We start from the raw sequence: 19892 nt of genomic DNA on the forward strand, positions 1-19892 counted from the left end.
ACTCCTCCTCCATCAGAGGAAATTGGGCCAGCAGGGGAAACCTGATAATTAAGAATCCTGATGCTCCAGTAATGCTCCCCCTCCGCCCCTACAGGCCAATGATTGATGATGGACACTGGGGAGAAATACAAGTTTACCAATATTGGCCCTTCTCCTCTTCTGATCTATATAACTGGAAAAATAATAATCCCCCTTTTTCTAAAGATCCCACCGACTCACAGGTTTAATAGAGTCACTGATGTTTTCACATCAGCCTACTTGGGATGATTGCCAACAGCTTCTAGGGACCCTCTTCACAACTGAGGAATGAGAGAGGATCCTCCTGGAATCCAGGAAAAATATTCTTGGACCAGATCGACGACCAACCCAACTTCCCAATCTAATTGAAGCTGCCTTTCCCCTGAACAGACCCAACTGGGATCCCAACACCCTCGAAGGTAGGGAGCATCTGTCCACTTATTGCCAGACGGCCAACTAATCTGGCCAAGGTAAGAGAGATTATCCAAGGGCCTAATGAGTCACCCTCAATGTTTCTAGAGAAAATTATGGAAGCATATAGGAGATATACTCCTTTTGATCCTCAGGCAGAGGACCAAAAGGCATCTGTTGCTATGGTCTTCATCGGGCAAGCTGCCCTAGATATTAAAAAAAAAAAAAAAAAAAAGCTACAACGTTTAGATGGACTACAAGATATGACTTTAAGAGATTTAGTCAGAGAGGCTGAGAAAGTGTATTATAAAAGGGAGACAGAGGAAGAAAAAGAATAAAGAAGGGAGAAAGAAAGGGAAAAGAAGGAAGATGAAAGGAATAAAAGACAGACTAAGATGTTGGCAAAGGTCCTGGTCACAGCAGCAGACAGACTAGAAGTTAAAAAGCAAGGAGACAGAAAAGGGTACCTGGGCCCACTCCAAAAATCGCCCTTGGCTTCAGACCAATGTGCTTACTGTAAGGAAAAGGGACACTAGGCCTGAGAATGCCCTAAAAGGAAACAGTCACACCAGCCAGCCATCCTAACCCTGGAAGATGATTAGGGGAGTCAGGGCTCGGACCCCCTCCCCGAGCTCAGGGTAACTTTTGAAGTGGAGGGGACCCCAGTAAACTTTGAACTGGACACAGGAGCAGTATACTCAGCCCTTAATCCATTGGGCCCCTTATCAAACAAGAGGTCACTAGTTCAAGGGGCTAATGGCAGTAAATATCGGGCTTAGACAACTAAGAGGACTATGGACTTGGGGAAGGGTAAAATTCATCACTCTTTCTTGGTAATCCCAGAATGTCCGACCCCATTGATGGGCAGAGATCTGCTCACCAAACTCCGGGCCAAAATAACCTTTAACCCTGATGGTCCCCAAGTGGAGTTTCTGAACCCTTCAGTAAAGACTCCCATAGTCACAGCTTTAACTATGTCAGTAGATGATGAACATCAACTCTTCATGCCCTCTAAGACTGATCAAATGGGCAAGCTACCCCCAAAATGGATAATAAATTACCCCTATGCCTGGGCAGAAACTGCTGGACTAGGTTTAGCAGTCAAACAGCCTCAGATAGTAGTGAAATTAAAAACCTCTGCCTCCCCAATCAATATTAAACAATATCCTCTAAACAAAAAAGCTAAAAATGGAATAAGGCCTCATATTCAAAAATACTTGGCTCTAGGGGTCCTAAGGCCCTGCCAATTGGCCTGGAACACTCCCCTACTGCCAGTAAAGGAACCTATAGGAGACTATCATCCTGAGCAGGACTTAAGGGAAGTCAACAACAGAGTACAGGACATTCACCCCACAGTACCTAATCCATATAATCTGCTTAGTACTCTTAATCCTGAACAAAAATGGTATACTGTCCTGGACTTAAAAGATGCCTTCTTTTGTTTGCTTTTACATAAAGATAGCCAGCTACTGTTTGCTTTTGAATGGGTGGATCCAGAAACAGGAACATCTGGCCAACTAACCTGGACTAGACTCCCACAGGGGTTCAAAAACTCCCCCACTCTCTTTGATGAAGCCCTCCACAGGGACCTCAATAACTTCAGGACTACACACCCAGGAGTCACCCTGCTTCAATATGTGGATGACCTGCTGCTGGCAGCTGACACCAAGGAAAACTGTGAGTCTGAAACACGAGCACTATTATCCGAGCTTGCTCGGCTTGGATATAGAGCTTCTGCCAAAAAGGCTAAAATCTGCCAGCAAGAAGTTATTTTCCTGGGCTATTCCCTTAGACATGGCAAAAGATGGCTCACAGGGCGCAGAAAACAGACTGTTGTGCAGATACCGCCCCCATCTAATAGGAGGCAACTTAGAGAGTCTCTTGGGACTGCTGGCTTTTGTAGATTATGGATTCCTGGGTTTGCATCCCTAGCTGCTCCTTTGTACCCACTGTTGAAGGCAAACACCCAATTCCAATGGACCCCCAAACATCAGCAAGCTTTTAATGATATTAAAAAGGCACTGCTATCTGCTCCAGCTCTAGCACTTCAGGATGTAGAAAAGCCCTTTACTCTTTACATTGAAAAAAAAAAAGAAATAGCCCGAGGAGCGCTCACTCAGACTTTAGGGCCCTGTTAGAGACCTGTAGCCTACCTGTCCAAAAGGCTAGATCCAGTGGCTAGCGGGTGGCCCCATTGCCTAAAAGCTATAGCAGCAGCGGCCCTTCTAATAAAAGATGCTGATAAATTAACGCTGGGACAGAAGCTAACCATTATAGCCCCTCATTCCCTGGAGAACATCATTCATCAGCCTCCAGACAGATGGCTATCAAACTCTAGAATAACTCACTATCAGAGCCTGTTGCTTGACAAAGACAGAATAACACTGGGACCCCCAGCCCCACTTAACCCAGCCACACTCCTACCTGAAGAATCATCAGAGCCTGTCATCCATGACTGTCAACATATACTGGCAGAAGAGACCAGTATACGACAGGATCTAAAGGATCAGCCACTGCCCCATCCTGAAGTCGTGTGGTTTACGGACAGCAGCAGCTTCCTCCAGGACTGTAAGTGGCGAGCTGGGGCAGCAGTAGTTAGCAGGACAAAAGTCATCTGGTCCTCTAGTCTCCCGGAAGGGACATCTGCACAAAAGGCAGAGCTGATCGCTCTTATGAAGGCATTAGAACTAGCAGCAGGCAAAAAGGCCACCATATATACTGATAGCCGATATGCGTTTGCTACAGCCCATATACATGGGGCTATTTATCAGCAAAGGGGGCTATTAATCTCGGCCAAAAAAGAAATAAAAAACAAAGATGAGATTCTCCGCCTTCTCTCAGCAGTGCAAAACCCCAAAGAACTAGCTATAGTGCACTGCCCAGGGCACCAAAAGGGAAATGATCCCGTGGCGGTCGGAAACAGAAGGGCAGATGGGGAAGCTAAGTTGGCAGCTCTGACCGGAGTAACCATGTTAACACTTTCCTCACCTGGGGAACAACAGTCAGGAGATTTAACTGCGTCGGAGTACCCAGGCAATTTAACACCTGAGGACACTGAAACTGAACTCCTTGACTCCACTGGGCCTAGCCTGCAATTTCAAAAAGCCCTATACTATGTTAAAGATGCGCATCAACTCACTCACCTTGGTTCAAAAAAACTACAGGCATTCCTGAAGGACCAAGAGCAGAAATTTCCGCTGACCAGCACACAATGAAAAGAAATAGCCAAACGGGTAATAAGAGCCTGCCGGGTCTGTCAATTGGTTAATGCTTACCCTTCCAAGCTTCCTACAGGGAAGCGCCTACGAGGGACCAGACCAGGACAATTCTGGGAAATAGACTTTACTGAAATTAAGCCAGCAAGGTATGGACTTAAGTATCTTCTAGTTTTTTGTAGATACTTTTTCAGGGTGGGTTGAAGCCTTCCCTATGAAAAAAGAAACAGCTCAAGTGGTAATCAAAAAGATCCTGGAGGACATCTTCCCGAGATTTGGCCTGCCTAAGGTAATAGGGTCCGATAATGGACCGGCGTTCGTGGCCCAGGTAAGTCAGGGATTGGCCAGGACCCTGGGGATTAATTGGAAGTTACATTGTGCTTATAGACCCCAGAGCTCAGGACAGGTAGAAAGGATGAATAGGACTATTAAAGAGACCTTAACAAAATTGAGCTTAGAGACCGGCATAAAAGATTGGACTATGCTCCTACCTTATACACTGTTTCGTGAAAGAAATACTCCCTCAGTCTCTTTATGTAATCTTACCCCCTATGAAGTTCTCTATGGTACCCCTCCTCCAATAAGAGACCTAACCCCAACTTTGAGACTTAATGATTCCTTCCATACTCTCTTGCTTGACAGACTTAAAGCTCTTGAAAAAACCCAGCAGTACCTGTGGAAACAGCTGGCTGCTTCCTGCCAACCTGGAGACGAAGGGACCCCACACCAATACCAAGTGGGAGACTTCGTCTATATAAGACGACATCAGGTGTCATCCCTGGAGCCTCGCTGGAAAGGAACCTGGTGGGCATGTGATTCAGGGTTAACTCCTTGCATTTCAGCCCAGATATTTAACAACTCTGTAAATTATTGTGTAATGGTACAAATATTTCCCAGAGTGCTCTATCATGACGCAAATACATTTGAAGATCAAATAAGGGGATATACCACCCGATTCCGCCGGGAACCTGTGTCCCTCACTTTAGCCATATTATTAGAAATAGGAGTTGCTACAGGAGTGGGTACAGGAACCGCTGCCCTGGTCCATGGGTCTCAACAAATGGCCCAATTACAAGCAGCAATAGATCAGGACTTAAAAACATTAGAAACCTCCATCACAGCCTTACAAGAGTCCCTAACCTCTCTCTCTAAAGTTGTTTTACAAAATAGACGAGGGTTAGACCTCCTCTTCATGAGGGAAGGGGGACTCTGTGCTGCCCTAAGGGAGAAATGTTGCTTCTATGCTGACCATAGTGGGGTAGTCAAAGAATCAATGACTAAATTAAGAAAACGCCTTGAGGAGCGACAACGAGAGAGAGAGGCTCAAAAAGGATGGTTTGAGTCTTGGTTCACACAATCCCCCTGGCTAACTACACTCTTATCAGCCCTAGCTGGTCCTTTAATAATCCTCATGTTATTGTTAACTGTGGGACCCTGTTTACTCAATCGTGTGGTCTCCTTTCTCCAAGCTCAAATTGGACAAGTTAAACTTATGGTAATAAGACAACAGTATGTCCCTTTAGCAGACACAGAGTGTGATACCCCTCAATAATCTGTCACTTCTAAGATTAGAAGTATTCAGAAAAAGAAGTGGGGAATATAAAGGTTAAATTTAAGTTTTGCTCTCCTGTTAAGTTTAAGTTTTTCTTTTCCGTAAGTTTAAGTTCTGTTTTCCTGGAACCCAAAACTTATGTTAAAAACAGTTACTTATGTCAAAATGTACCCTGACCCAACACCCCCTGACAAAACGCATGATTATTCTGTAATGGTTATTTTGTAACAATCCCACCCTCGCACCCTAACTGCCATATGAACTTCCCTGTTTAAATACTGAATAAAAACTCTGCTTAAGCTGTGCTCAGGGCTCCAGCTTCTCTCAGGAGAACTCTGAGCCCCAGCATGCTGGTCCAATAAACCCCTTTGCTTTTGCATGAGACAGTCTCTTGGTGGTCCTTTCCTCCGACGTTTGCCCGACCCTAACAAAAGCCATCCAACTCCCTCTTTGTTGACTGTAAATTTTTACTGGGAATTCTATTGCTAGCTACAGAATTTTATTTTTTTGTTATTTACTTATTTTCTTTAGCTTCTTTTAAGATTTTTTTTTTTTAAGTTTTAACAGTTTGATAATAATCTCTTACAAGATAGTTTTATTTGGATTCAATTAGATGGGAAATCTTTGAATTTCCACTTCTTGGAGATATATATATAGAACCAGTTTTGAAAATTTTACAGCACTTTTTAAAAATAATCTTTCTCTTCATTTAATATTCTCTATTCTCACTTAAATACCAGTGATTCGTATATTTGCTCCTTTGGTATTGTCCCTTAAATCTTGGAAGTTTTAATTCCTTTTCATTCTATATTTTCTTCTCTGTCTATATATTTACAAAAAAAAAATGTCTTTTATTTTACTGGATATTTCTTCCACTTGATCAATTTGGCTGACAATATTTTTTACTGTACTTTCATTTTTCTACATTATATTTTTTTAGCTTCAGGAATTGTTAATTTGTTTTTATTATTTCAGTCTCTCTGTCAAATTTTTTCTACTCTGTTTCTGACTGTCTGTTTCCAGACAATTTGATGAGCCCTTTAAAAATAAATATAAATTCTTTGACAGATCTTATATTTTCATCTCTTTAAGGTCAATCACTGGCATCTTTGTTTGCCCATTTGAAAATAAAATATTTCCCTTCTTATTCCTAATTGTTGTGAGTATGCATCAATGTCTGTGGATTAGAGATATTTTTTTTTCTAGCCTTTGCATTTTGGCTTCATATGGGACATGGAGAGTAATCCTGTAGATGAATCTAGGCAGATTTTCTGTTGCAATCTTCAATCTCATGACCATCAGAGCAATTACAGGGCTAAGTAGCTTTCTAGGCTTGGGTTCAACATGTCAAATTATATATCAGACTGGAATCCCTTAGTTGCTGAAGCTGGTGGTATGCCAGTCTGGATTCCAAGCCACTGAGATCTGCCTGCCACTACAATTTATTCTGACCTCAGGCAACTCTTATTAGCCTGTGGTAATTTAGGCCAGAACTTACCTAAACTTCTCAACTAGCAAAGAGGCCAGTCTAGAAACTCAGTCCAATAACAATTAATAAAATTATTTTTATATTCAAAACTATTGGCCTGGCACAGGGGGGCTTTCTGTATGTCATTGGGTTTTTCTGAGACAAATCTTATATTATAATCCAAAGCTAAGATCTCTGATTTTGTTTTTTTCCTTTTCTTTTTCTCTAGATACGCCTCCATACTTAGCTCCCTAGTTTGGGGGAAGATTAATTTGAGTAATGTAAATCTGTCTTTCATCTTTATCCAATAACAAGTTGTTACCTCTTACATAATCTTTTCATTCAAATGAAGACAGTTTCATGCATGATGATGGATTGATCTAATCTCATCATCTTACACATTTTATTCATTGTTTTTATTAACATGGCAGTTTTGCTTTTTTTTTAACAATTGATTGTTTCTAGAATACATATAGGAAAAACATTTTAATTGACATTTTATATTTTCATTTGAACTCTAGTAGTTTAAATGTTATAATATTTTTTCATTTTATTTTCTCAAAAATGTTTATTGAGATTTTTATCTAGTGATATTATTGTTTTTTTACATTAAAATTAGACATTTAATATATTCAGTAGTAGATAAAAGATGGATTGTTTCATTACATAATTAGACAATACCACATTCAGTTCTACTTTTGAATATAAAAATAATTTTATTAATTGTTATGTAGCCTTGTAATAGCCTCAATTATTCTCTATGTGTCCATAGAATTTTCTTAAGACTTATCTATCTATCTATCTATCTATCATCTATCTATCTATCTATTTTGGTACTAAACCTAATGACCTCTCAAAAGCCCCACCAAAGATTATGATCACATTGGGGATTAGGTTATCAGCAGACAAAATTTAGGAGAAAACAAAAATCAGTCCATAGAAAATTCTAAGAATAATTTTAATTTTTAGAATATTAAATATCATTCAGGTTTTTAAAATTTTAATTTGTTTTAACTGATACATAAAAATACATTTTAATGGGCTACCATGTGAATTTTTGTATACCTTCTGAAATATGTAAATCAAATTTAACTTGATTTACATAAACTTCTTCAAATATTTATCATTCCTTTATTGTGAAAATATTCAAATATTTTATTTTAGATTTTTAAATGTGAAGTACATGACTATATTATATGGTCACTCTACTGTGCGATACCACACCAGGATTTCTTTCTGTTGTGTTACAATAATTTAGAAACCATTGATGACCTTTTCCCTCTCCATTTCTCCCCCTGATTCTTTCTCTAGAGCAAAGGAAGGCCAACAATCCTCCTTTATGGTCAGGCATTGCAGGACTCTGCCTAACATTGGGCAGAATCACCATGGAGGGATCAGGTTTAGTAACTACATCATGTCTGTGACCACCAATGCAAACAAAGTTGTGTCAATTCCTGGGATTACATATTGAAACGACCAACACAGGTCTGGGCTAGAAACATGGCCCACACTATTATGCACTGCTCATTTCTGAAATAGTAAAATTATTGCAACCAAATACAGATGATGCTGGCTGTAATAGAAGTCTGGGGCAGTGTGTCTCCTTCTGGCATATGAATCAATTTTTTTTTTCTTTCCCCCTTTTGCCACAGAGAGGCCTGGAGAATGGAAGCATCAGGGTACTCTTTGAATTAGGTTTCACCAGCCTCTCACTTAAGTGCCAGAGCGCATTCTGTGCTTACTACCTTTTTCCAATCCTAGTGAAATGGATAGTAATCAATTGGGTATATTGTTGAAGGCTGCCCTTAGCTGTTGGTGTTGATGCTAAGCTGGGACCTGCCTGATTTCTATGGTCACAAGCACTTACACAGTTTCAGAGGAGCACCCAAACCCATGCCATACCTGACTCAAACACAAGTCCATCCTACTTGGGCACAAGTCTTTAGACATTATCCAAAACAGGTCTGTGTGCTCCATTTGCAAGCAAGAGTCTGCAGATAGCTATGATGCTCAAGGTTGGGAAACAGGTAGCTTAGCCTCCAAGGCTGATGCTAAGCTGGTTTCCGTGTTTCACAATTGTAGGGATCAGCACAGTCCTAATAGTAGTTTGTTTCAAACCCACAATAATGTTGGCAGTGTTGCAGGAGAAAATCAATTCTGCCCCACATGCATTTTAGTCTTTGCCTGCCTGATGCTAGGGAATCTATAGAAGCATGATCTGTGAGATCTGACTTGGGTAGAGAGCTTTTGGTTTCTGCCTGGTGACAGTTATCACAAAGAAGAACAAGCTCTGAGCTCCAAAGAAAAGTCTTGTTTCAGGTTTCATGCACTACAACCCTGAAATGGATTCTTACACCCACCTCTGCTGCCTGAAGTTTGGAAAGGTTGGTAAAGACAAACAGCTAATGTCGTTCTTGGGGCTCAGTTTGTAGTTATTGTCTCCAAGATGGGGTTATTGTTTTTTGCCCAACACAGAATTTTGACATATTATTCCTGGTATTGAGTTTCAAGTTGAAGGTCTTGGTATGTTTTTCATAAATATCATCCAAAGGTCCATGTATAAAAGTAGTGGTCACCAGCCTATGGCAGTAATGGAGGTGGTAGACTCTTTTAAGAGGGGAAGCCATGCGAGAGGAAATTAGATCACTGGAGGAATATGTTTGGAAATGATATTACAATCTCAGTTCCTTCTTTATCTCTTTCATATCCTGTGCATGAGATTAGCATACACACATGATCACTATAGGATCAAAATGACAGGGTCAATCATTCATGAACTGAATCTTCTAAAACTATGAGCCAAAATAAGCATCATTTTTAAGTTGACTACTTCAGGAATTTTGTTACAGTAACAGGAAGGTTACTGATTAACACAGGTATAGATTAAATTCCCTCTTTCCCCCACGTAGATAACATCCATGTGCAATGGAGTTAGGGGAATGGTGATTCCAGTGAATCTTACCCTCCTACCTTCTTCAAAGCATCTTTTAATTTTATTACACTAAAATCAGGCACTAAGTCCTCTCACTTGGCTTTAAAAAGCCAAGTGAAAGTGGCTTAAAGTATAAATATAAATAGCTGTTTCAACTGGTATCCACTGTGGTGAGACAATTACTGAAGATCTTCTCCAGTTGCCCTATTGTTCGACTTCCTGTATATAGAAACAAGACATGTGATATTTCGTTATTTTGACATTGATGTTTCAGAGGTATCCAAATACATTTTTATTGAAATAATGCTTTATTGCATAACAATTATTTTTATTTGTTTATTTAAATCAATATTCATTATTGAACACACGGTTAAGAAAGGGAAATAATTTAACATTACTTGGAAATAAACAATATTGTACTTTGTTATATAACTTCTTAAGCTTCCTGAGAGGACATATTATGTTCATATTAGAAGTTAATAATCTTGCATTTTACTGAACTAAATATTTTATAAAACATTGTTTTAATGAACTTTTAATATATGGTTGTTCAGAGGATCAATTGTTTAAATAGTGACTAATTTAGTGAAAGAGACACAATTACAAAATACTAGTGAAACTCAATTCAATTTCTACCATAAAACAACTGTCAGAAATATTGGACCAAACTCAATATATTGGGATATTATTAATATTTCAGGGGTGGTTTGGTACCAGAGTTAGAACTCAGGGACACTTAACTACTGAGCCACATCCTAAACCTTTTTTTTAAAATTATTTTTTAAGTTTTGAGAAAGTGTCTCACTAAGTTCCTTATGGCCTAACTAAATTGCTGAGGTTTGCTTTGAACTTGTAATCCTCCTGCCTCAGAATCCAAGTCCCAGGGGTTACAGGCTTGTGCATGCTTGGTTTAAATTGGGAGATTATTTACATATTTACTAACTAATGAAATAAATGTTAATATTTACAGAAAATTTTAAAATAAATGTTTTACCTTTATAGGACCAAAAATATCCTGAAAATGGAATAACCCCTTGATCTCAACATATGAGGATATATATTAGAATGGTTAAAATTAAGAGTATATATTCTATTGTTAATAGTAGTGATAAAGATGATGGAAATTAAAAAAAAATAAAAAAATTATATTAAAATAAGAAAACATAAGAATTTAAAGTAATAAAACATACCATAATTCAATGATTGAATTAATTAAAGTCTTTGTTTCCACATAAACAAAAGTTTTCTCCATTGTAGTGTTCATCATGAGTTATCATCCTAACATTTCTTTTGTCACCATTTACAGAGACTTACCCCTTGTTCTTTGTGCAGCAATTGGTATGCTATGTAGAATAGAAAGTTATTCAATTCTCTGGTTTTCTACTTTTCAGTTCAGAAATTTAATAAATCACAAATCCATTCCAATGTGAAGAACAGCCAGACACCAGTAACTAAATTCCCTTCTTAGCGAAGCCCTCAAATCTAGCTTACTGAAATCTGGGCAACTCCCTGGAACTCACAGACTGCTTACTAGAAATCCGGATCATCCATCCAGTCCATAATAACATAGCATTTTATAGTTGATATTATCTATTCTCTAATTTTTCAATAATTATGGCTGAAACAGCTTATAAAACCAACCAGATATTGTATACCAAAGAAGTAGCAAACAAATAACACAAATCAAAGCCTTGGATAAGAGAATACCAACTTCAGTTTTATATTTAAACTTGTAATCTTAAAATTTAAATTTAAAGTTTCACAGGTTATCTTTTCTATTACATTTTCTTTCAGGCATATTTTCTGATGATCTTAGTCTACAAAAGTAGTTTTACTCATGTTATTAATACTCATGCTTATTTCATTTGAGACTTGGCTCCCCATGTCCGGGAGCAATTCTTCCCATGTGGTGGGAAGTTATTGCTTCAATAACTATCAGCATCCGGCACCCATTTAGATACACCACACTGTGTCCAGTGTTATGGTTTTTATATAAAATGTCCGTTATGTACACACGTCTTATAGCCCTAACTGATCCATTTTAGGTATGCTCTTTGGCTTCTAGTTTCCACATAATATATCATCACATATGGCCTACTTATTATTATCATCATCATTATTATTATTTTATTTTTTCCTAGGTTCTCATTCAATTGTGCTGTTTAGAGAATCTTCAATTGATAAACAAATTTTTTTTTTGTTTTATTTCTACACTATCAACAACACAGTGTTGGTAGTGTAGAAATATTTTACAAGGTATGAAGAAGGCAAATTCTCTTCTTTCAATTCATTCATAAAGGATATAAAACCAAAAATAAAAAAGTAATAATGTTGAACAATAGAGAAGAAATACCAAACAAAAGAAACGGGGAAAAAGTGATATTTATATTTAATCTCTTCCTGCATCTTTTGACAGAAGAGCAATATCAAAACATTTGAGATCTGATTTAATTTGTTTTCCTTTATCCATTTTTAGATACAAGTAATAACAATATTTTTAGTCTTGATGTCAATTTATTTTTTACCATATCTATGTGAATCATTTTCCATTTACATATTTCTGAATTAACTATTTATTCTTGCCAATGATCAATTTATTAATATGTACATCCTAGACTAACAAGTGTCCCTTAAGTGTAACATGTTGTAAACATATATACACAATAAGAAAGTTGTGTATATGTTTTTAAAGCAGTTTTACTCATTAGGAAACTGAAGCACACATATTTTAAATGAATTATCCTATTTCCTAAGGTAAATGAGAAAGCTATATTAAAAAAATGATTCAAGAATATTAAGTATTGTCATAAATCTTTTTGGTATTTTCAATTTAGCTCCATAATAAAAATATTTTCAAATGATTTTCTGAAAATTTTGGTTTTTAAAAGGTTGACAAAACATCTCCTGAAATAGTTTTCACTGACTTATTATTAGATGTCAGGAAACAGACACACACACACACACACACACACACACACCAGGATAAAATTATGACATACTGTTCAGAGAGATTTTTGGCAAAACAGAAGTTAACAAAACCATAAGAGAATTAATTCTCTCAGCAAACATTAATTGAATGAATATAACCCCTGGCAGGTTAAGACATTTTGAAGGAAGAAAGCTTAAGATCTGCTGTGATTGCAAATTAGTTGATACTCCATGAAAGTAGAACTAGTACTTATTATATTGTACTATTGGGAATGAAGAAACATTTTAGAAAGGGATCATCTCAATTGCAAGAGAGTTTTCAAAAGATTAATACCCTTGGGATATTGAAAAATAAACCCAGTGAAATGATTATTAAGCATACAAACCATGACTGCTGATTTAGTCCTAATACATTTTGCTTCCACAGAATTTTAATGAAGGCTGGAAGAATCTTCTGTAACAATATATCCTTTTATGTAAGGATACAAAAAAAAAAAAAATCTGAGCAAAGTAAAAGAACCGGTTCACAAAATCATATAGTACTTAGTATTTTAAAATGTTTATTAAATAACATTGTATCAGAAGATATTACTTATTTTAGATGATTTAAAATTGCAAGACAATCTATATAGTCTATTTAAATAAAACTATAATTGGGTAAAATATTTAAATAACCAAAATACATTAAACTGAAGTGTATAAAGTTCTGTTTTGGATTAAAAACTTTGAAAGCAAACAAATAGTACAAATGTACTTTGATGGGAATCCATGTATATTTCATTATTATTAGTGATACATTAGAAAATCATATTTAATATTTTTATTATTACATATCTTTAATTTTTGATGATATATCTGTATTAGCACATTGTGTTAGGAATATCAAAGACACTGATAAAGAGGATTTTATTATTTAAGTAATGATATATATATGTACATTTACTTATGATTTAATTAAAAGTATTAGATACTAGATATCTAATATATATTTCATACTGTAGACTATATATGCACATATATATATATTCAAGAATTCCTTTTAAACATTTGAAAAAATTGCTAAAAGCATTACTAAAATTCTTAATTAGATTAAATTTTATTCTATATTGAACATGTAGAAAGTCCAGAGAATTTATCATAATGTAGAAAATTGAATTTTGAATGTATTTCTAATACTAATGATTATTTTTATTTAAACATGAAGTTATTAAAATTTATTATAAATTATGTAGCTGAAACCTATAAACATATTTATATTCTCACAGGGTATATATCTGCAGCATGAAATAACTCTAAGTATCTATTTTAAAACATAGATATAGCATTCTCTGTTTTCTCATGGATTTGTAGCAGGTGCTGAATAGTCCTCAAGCATGTGTCCTCATTTGAAGGACTCAGTGCATTCTGCATTTACTTATGACTGCAAACATCTGGCTTGTTAGCCTGAAGCTTTCTCTAATTTCAGTACCTTACTTTGCCATCCAAAATTATACAGGAAATGCCAGGGAAATAGTTTCCCTTGGAGGATCCTTTAACCAACAACTACTGATAGTAGTTGTATGAATACACCATTAATTGTCCTGTGAGGCAGGAAGTAACTCTTAGATGAACATTCTGAACTGTCTTGCAAAATTTTCTCAGTAAGGTTATAAGTTCCAGTCACCCACAGCGGTAACCACATTCTTTCTTTCATTCTTTTTTTTAACCCTTAAACTAGGGATTGAACCTAGGGGCTCTCCAACACTGAACAATATTCCCAGCCTTTTTATTTAATTTATATTTTATTTCAAGATGGGGTCTTGCTAAATTGCCACTGCTCGCCTTGAAGCTGCAATCCTCTTGCCCCAGCCATCCAAGTCTGTGGCATGATAGGTGTGTGTCACTATGCCCTTTGTTAATTCTATTCTTAATTCCCCATTGGACATCTATTTTCTTTTCTTTCCTTTCCCCATTTCCCCTTCCAAAACATTACTTATTTCATCTTCTTGGCAGACAAAATCTATACAGATTTCTGATCATACCATGTATATGGTGGTGACTCTAAACTCAGCTTTTGCCTTATATACTCTGCATATGTTCTGCCTTATTTATCTGCAACATTACTATTAGTTGAGAAAAAGCCTACACCTTTCAAAGGAATTCCAGTGGTGAGATTGCAGTTATACCTGAGCCTTAATCTCAAAACATACAGGAATGAGTTATGAACAATATAAATGAACAACTTGAGTATTTGAAACCTAAAACCATAATTCTAGACTGGAGTTCAGTTTTATCCCATCCATTGTCCACGAGAGCAATCTATTTTGTTATAGTTTATTTTTAGGATATATCCACATACTTATTTAAAAAAAAAAACTGCAGATCACCATGGATTTTCATCTGAAAACATTTAGTACTTGTGGATAAAAGGGACGTTCATTTTTTCTTCTAGAAGTGAGAGTTCATGTCCCCCTAAATCTGAGCAGAGACTTTGACTGCTCCTGCAACATACGGTGTACATAACTCTCCACTATGTTACAGGCCCAGATATGTCCCTTAGATGTCAAACATCATGCTGCAGGAGCAACTCCTAAACTGTGAAGGATGGTCCCATTCCCTGAACTGACCCCATTTTGACTCATCTTGCTTTTCTAATTTGCTTTTGTTTTTCCCCTCTTTTTTTCTGAGTCATCCCAACCCTTCTCTTCTGAAGTCATCTTCAATTCCAGGAACAAAGTTTGATAAGCATCTTGTAACAATGCTCAGAACTATCCCCAATGCAGCAGCATTCTCATCATGACGAGTCCCTGCCTGGCACATCATGAAACACTGATCTGCCAGACCATGCCTCACCAAGATTACATGCCCTGGCAGCTTTGCAGACCCTCTGACTATGAAAAACCCCAAACATTGCCTTCATTCTCCTTTCCATGAAACATCTATGTCATTGTCAGCCCCTGGAAGACAGGGCTAAGGAGATGGGTCCCCTCTGTCTTCCCAGAGTAGTTGCACAAATTAAAGCTCCTTTTCTGTTTTTCACTATTACTTTTCCATCTAATTTTATTGAAGTGATGGTAAACATGTTTTCTTTGACCCCAACGTGTGGCCTAAGACTCTGAGAACCGAACTTTGCGCTTGGCTCCTAGGAGAGTTAACCTAACAAATATCTGCCAGTCATATGGGGTAGTAAACTTAAAAGTAGGTCTTGAGAGCTAGTGAAGTTGTCATATTATAAATGCATGGAACAGAGACAGGCAGCTCAGCAGAACTGACTTGGTGGTCCACAGAACAATGTGCAAGAATGGAATATTTATTTTATGCAACTAAGTTATAAAACACTTTCTTAGGCAGAAATAGATAACTATAAATACCGAATACTTGCCTTGAAGGAATGCTCTATTTACAAATATATTTCATAGAGCACTTAAAATAGTGAAACATCTAAGATATTTTTTCTAGAAATTCTGACAATGTTTTCTCACACAAAAATTAAATCAGTGTAATTTTGTAATTTAAAATTATCAGAAATCTCCAATTCAGATCACTAAAAAGGAAAAGTAAATGTAAATAATGTATAAATGCTATTAACTTGACAGATTTATTTAAATACTTTCCCTCTTTATTCATTTTCTGTATAGTAGCCATAATATGATTTAAACACAGTCTGCATGCTGTAGTCTTATAGCATTTTTGTAATATTAAAAGGCATGTTATTAAATATGCATGATTTCACATGAAATGCAATAACAGCCTCATATATATTTTGGCAACTTATAAGATATATATACTGAAGATTAAAATGACTTACAAATTGCTACATTTTGTAGTTAAAATGCACATTTATAAATTGTGTCTGTAGGGTATATTTAAACAATAGACCTATGAAGTAAATATTTCATAAGTTTTGTTTAACATGAGAAAAAAATAACAAAAAAATGATAACAAATCTGCAACATTTTCTTTTCATATGTTTATGTGTAAGAAATAATTTCACCAACAAATCTAGGATCCTTTGAAATATATTAATTTTAAATTGATAAAATAATAGCTGACATACATTAAATCCCTTCTATGAGTTTTAGATTTTCCTTAAAATGTAAGTAGCCATTAAATCAAACTTGTTGAATAGATACTGTTAATATAAACTTGACAATTTTAATAATTAATTTTAATATAATTTGCTCTAAATCTCACAAGCAGTAAGAAAATACATAGCATTTTATGTGAAATTCTTCTGAGCACAATATTAGATACATTTTATAATGTTTTACACTATGTCTTTATCTTTACTTATGTTGATCTGTTAATATTTTTAAAATGCAATCATTCTCATATAGCTTACCTTGTGTATAGTGTCTGTGTGATTTGTTTTAGAAATTCTGGTACTCACACAAAAATTTTTATTTACTCTCAGAATAATTTTTCAAATGTATGTTTCCCAGAAGCTAAGGAGATGCCTAAGGAATTTATAATGGATAATATGTAATATACTTGGTGCATTACGCGCTCACACACACACACACACACACACACATTTAAATCCTCTAAGGGTTGATGTTTGCTTTCATGATAAAGACCATTTTCAATATGGCCTTAAAGGCTCAATCTACTCCTTTTATGTTACCTATTCTTACTTTCTTTCTTCTGTTCTGCAAACTTTATTTTTCTTTGTGTTTCTCAAGAGGGAGTCTCTTTGCCTTGAGTGTTATATTTCTTGTAAAGATGATTATTATTCATGTGATTTCATCTCAAAAGTCATTGCTGGAGGAGATCTTTCCTGAAATCCCAGACTTGGGTCACGTAATCCCATGAGACTGTGGCCACACTGTTTTCCTAATTTGTATAGTTTATTGGATGGATTTTGAGCTCCTAACTTAGTCAAACAATAAACTCCAATAATAAATATACATTTAATAATTGAATCTTAATAAAAATTATATCAACTATGGGATATCTGCTTGTTTTCCTATATTTCAAAATAAAAGAGCTTATAGAATCCAGAGACAAATTACGTTATGACTTTTAAATTTTGCAATAACAACCATTCAATGTTGGGGAACTAAGTGCCAGGTATATAGTGAAAACTAAGGTTTTTTAAACATGTAAGGAAATCACATCCTTTCTCCTTATTGTTGAACATGATTGCTTTACAGTTAAAACAACATTTCTTTTTCAAGTAACAATTTAATCAGATCAATTTCCTATTCGTGAGCAATGTTTCCATGCACCCTCTAGCTGATATTTTAAAATTGGTTTATATTGAATAATGTCATAGTTCTTTATTGCACTGTCACAGACCCTCATGTAGTATTGTAAAATATTCATTTCACCTGAAACATACATACAAACATACAAAATACACACACACACATCTTTTGGGGATATCCCTAGAAGTTTCCATGTGTGTTCTTAAATATTGTTTGCCATTATATGACAATGTTTATATTATTTCTCTGCTGTTTCCAGAACAACTTGAATCAATTGTACATGTGGCCTCTTTGATTAGTATCAGTGTGGGGTGCTAACAACAAATGTTCTACATCTGCTGTTATTGAAATTAGTAAGGTATGGCTAGAGCCCTTACATTGTGCACTCTAAAAATATGTGAAAGCTTCAAGTTCAGATCTATCTTATCTGGGCCAAGTTTCCTTTCTTTTTACACTTGCACACTCATTTAACATCTTAATTCTTAGTTTTTCTTCTAGTGAATTTTAGATTTAAATGGAAAATAAATTCATTTAAATATAGTATCTAGAATATCTAGAATATATGAATTTAATTTTCAATATCAAGTAAAAATCTGGTAATTCTTTCTTATTTGTGCACAAAAAATTTCATGCAAAGATATGACATTATTTTCTCCTCAAAATGAGTCCTTTCTGGTTTTTCCTACATTATTTTATATAGTAGATATTTTTTAATGGGTCATAAAAAATTCATACTTTGTTAAGTAATTTAATCAATCATCTCTATTTATAGTACTTAAATTCTATTTTATTAAGTACCATAATAAATTATATAATAGTAAAAAAAGCAACAGTGTATATGAATAAAATTGTGTATGTATGTTCATGTGTGTAAAGAGGCTAGTTTACAATTTTTTTGTATACATGGTTTCTTTCTAATATCTGTTAGGAAAAAAATTGTCAAAAATATTTCTTTTTTGTTGTTTAACATTTTCACATTACCAACTTACTAACTGGACTAGATTTCAGTAATAAAATAAATGAGCTTTTCTTTGTGAAAATCCAATTTTTACTTTAAAATGTGAAATAGAATCATGTGAGAAGGGGAAGGAAACCACATTTACCATGAGTTCATATTTGTGGTGCTTGTGATATGTCCTCTAATGTTGTAGGGCAAACAGGTTGCAAGGTATAAAATCTAGAGAAAATTTCCAAAATATTTTCTTTATGATCTGGAAACATTCTAATACACTCTCATCAAAGAAAATACATTCAGTATTTTTATATTTTATTTTATTTTTTTTATTGGTTGCTCAAAACATTACAATGTACATTCATTATTTTATAAACATATTTACTGTTATGTGATAGTATCCCATTGTTGGGTTTTAGAAAATGCCAGATTATATTAAAAACATATATTCCAATAGTCGCTGTTTTTCTACATAACTGAGTGACCAAAATAAGATTGCTGAGTCAACATGAACATTCTCTAGAGTCACTTTAATATCATGCTCATATTCAATGTATACATTATTTACTAAGACAATGTCACTACAGAAATCTATGCTGAGTTGTAAGGTAAACCTTGACAAAAAAGAAATGCAATATTATATGTGAAGAAATTGCAACCGAATACTCTATAACTGTTAATGAATTGCTCAGTGAAAATGATCATTAACTAAAAACAAGAAACAAGTCATTATTTAGAAAAATAAGGTATATTTATTATAATTTCAGTAAGATATTTATAATAGAATATATCACACATAAAAATCTAACAGTGTTTTCTTAAATTGGTACAAAATTGTGCATGTTTAAAACTTAAAATGAAGTACAAATCTGTTGTGAAAATAACTTTTTTTTCTTTAGCCTGATCCTTAAAACATATTCATGTTTCATGTATTGTTTCTGTCAATTACCACATCCATCCAGTACTTCAGTTTCCAAATAAATTGATACATTTAATGTTTTAAGTCAATATTGTTTATTCACGGATAAGAGATTGTTTGCCATTCATGGATTGTTAGGATTTATAAACTCTAATGCTGTTTAGTGATTCCTGTTTCAAATAGCAAAAAACAAACAAGAAAGAAGTCAATGATTTCCTGTTAAATAATGCTTAGGTGCATACACACAACCCACATACTCTCACTTCACAAGCAAACATATTAACCAAGAGGTAAGAGTATTACTGCAAAGG

Source organism: Marmota flaviventris, chromosome 5 (genome assembly GCF_047511675.1).
Source record: "Marmota flaviventris isolate mMarFla1 chromosome 5, mMarFla1.hap1, whole genome shotgun sequence".
NCBI classification, from domain to species: Eukaryota; Metazoa; Chordata; class Mammalia; order Rodentia; family Sciuridae; genus Marmota; species Marmota flaviventris.